This window comes from Oreochromis niloticus, unplaced genomic scaffold (genome assembly GCF_001858045.2).
Source record: "Oreochromis niloticus isolate F11D_XX unplaced genomic scaffold, O_niloticus_UMD_NMBU tig00008753_pilon, whole genome shotgun sequence".
Taxonomy (NCBI): Eukaryota; Metazoa; Chordata; class Actinopteri; order Cichliformes; family Cichlidae; genus Oreochromis; species Oreochromis niloticus.
Genome location: NW_020329411.1, coordinates 5,001 through 7,500, shown reverse-complemented (window position 1 = coordinate 7,500; position 2,500 = coordinate 5,001).

Here is a 2,500-nt window from a genome sequence, read left to right as displayed (position 1 = left end):
CTGCAGTTACCCTCCGCTGCGTATCCAGCATGGACCTTGCCCTCCAGCAGGCCCCGGGGACCGACTTGCTCCGCTGCTCTAGTCCCCCAGTAGCTTTCCTTCTCCTGCAGTTACGCTCCACCACATATCCAGCATGGTCCTTGACCTCCAGCAGGCCCCGGGGACCCACATGCTCCCCTGCTCTAGTCCCCCACTAGCTTCTTCTCTTGCGGTTACATAGCACCGCGTCTCCACCATGGACCTTGACCTCCAGCAGGCCCCGGGGACCCACACTTAAGCCCCCTCCCACTAACAAAGCAGAACAACGGTGGGAAAATCCTTGTGCCCCTGGTACTCTAGAAAGTTAATTGAAACGTGCCCCTGGTACACTGGGCAGAAACACTTTGCCACACACTCCTCCTGCATATGGTACGACAACGTTTCCACATGCCCCTGGTACACTGGGCAGAAACACTTTGCCACACACACTCCTCCTGCATATGGTACGACAACGTTTCCACATGCCCCTGGTACACTGGGCAGAAACACTTTGCCACACACACTCCTCCTGCATATGGTACGACAACTTTTCTACATGCCCCTGGTACACTGCCCCGATATCTCCCTGAAACACGCTCCCCTCGTGCATATGGTACGACAACGTTTCCACATGCCCCTGGTACACTGGGCAGAAACACTTTGCCACACACACTCCTCCTGCATATGGTACGACAACGTTTCCACATGCCCCTGGTACACTGCCCCGATATCTCCCTGAAACACGCTCCCCTCGTGCATATGGTACGACAACGTTTCCACATGCCCCTGGTACACTGGGCAGAAACACTTTGCCACACACACTCCTCCTGCATATGGTACGACAACGTTTCCACATGCCCCTGGTACACTGGGCAGAAACACTTTGCCACACACACTCCTCCTGCATATGGTACGACAACGTTTCCACATGCCCCTGGTACACTGCCCCGATATCTCCCTGAAACACGCTCCCCTCGTGCCTATGGTACGACAACATTTATCCATGCCCCTGGTACACTGCCCAGCAGCACTTTGCTAAGTACTCCCCCGTGCATATGGTATGACAGCTTTTCCACATGCCTCTGGTACACGGACCAGAAACACTTTGCCACGTCCGCTGTACGCACCCTCCTCGCTAGCTAATTGCTGATCTCCCCCACTTCCAGGGGCCCCGGGGACCACCATCACATCTTCCTGTCTCCCTTACGGCTGAAAAAGGTGCATGTTGCTCCACTGGCCCTGCTGCTGTTGTGTCTCCATTTGGCCGAGGGGGTGAGTCGGCCTCCTGTCTCCCTTACGGTCGGAAAAGATGTGCTGCTGCTGCTGCTGCTGCTGCTGCTGCTGCTGCTGCTGCTGTGGTGGCCCTGCTGATATTCTCTCTCCATTTGGCCGAGGGAGTGAGTCGGCCTCCCGTCCCCGTTACGGTCGAAAAAGATGTGCTGCTGCTGCACTGGCCCTGCTGCTACTCTGACCACCTCTAGCTAATTGCTGATCTCCCTGACCTCCAGCGGGCCCCGGGGACCCACATCACACCTTGCTCCTGTCTCCCTTGCGGCTGGAAAAGATCCATTTTTGTGCACTGGCCCTGCTGCTACTCTCTCTCCATTTGGCCGAGGCAGTGAGTCGGCCTCCTGTCTCCTTTACGGTCGAAAAAGATGTGCTGCTGCTGCACTGGCCCTGCTGATATTCTCTCTCCATTTGGCCGAGGCAGTGAGTCGGCCTCCTGTCTCCTTTACGGTCGAAAAAGATGTGCTGCTGCTGCAGTGGCCCTGCTGCTACTCATATACAGCATGGACCTTGACCTCCCGCAGACCCCGGGGAACCACATGCTCCCCTGCTCTAGTCCCCCACTAGCTTCTTCTCTTGCAGTTACCCTCCGCCACATATCCAGTATGGACCTTGCCCTCCAGCAGGCCCCGGGGACCCACATGCTCCCTTTCTCTAGTCCCCCAGTAGCTTCTTCTCTTGTGGTTACATAGCACCGGGTCTCCACCATGGACCTTGACCTCCAGCAGGCCCCGGGGACCCACATCACACCTTGCTCCTGTCTCCCTTGCGGCTGGAAAAGATCCATTTTTGTGCACTGGCCCTGCTGCTACTCGTATCCAGCATGGACCTTGACCTCCAGCAGGCCCCGGGGACCCACTTGCTCCCCTGCTCTAGTCCCCCAGTAGCTTCTTTTTCTGCAGTTACCCTCCACTGCATATCCAGCATGGACCTTGACCTCCCGCAGACCCCGGGGAACCACATGCTCCCCTGCTCTAGTCCCCAGTAGCTTCTTCTCTTGCGGTTACATAGCACCGCGTCTCCACCATGGACCTTGACCTCCAGCAGGCCCCGGGGACCCACATCACACCTTGCTCCTGTCTCCCTTGCGGCTGGAAAAGATCCATTTTTGTGCACTGGCCCTGCTGCTACTCGTATCCAGCATGGACCTTGACCTCCAGCAGGCCCCGGGGACCCACTTGCTCCCCTGCTCTAG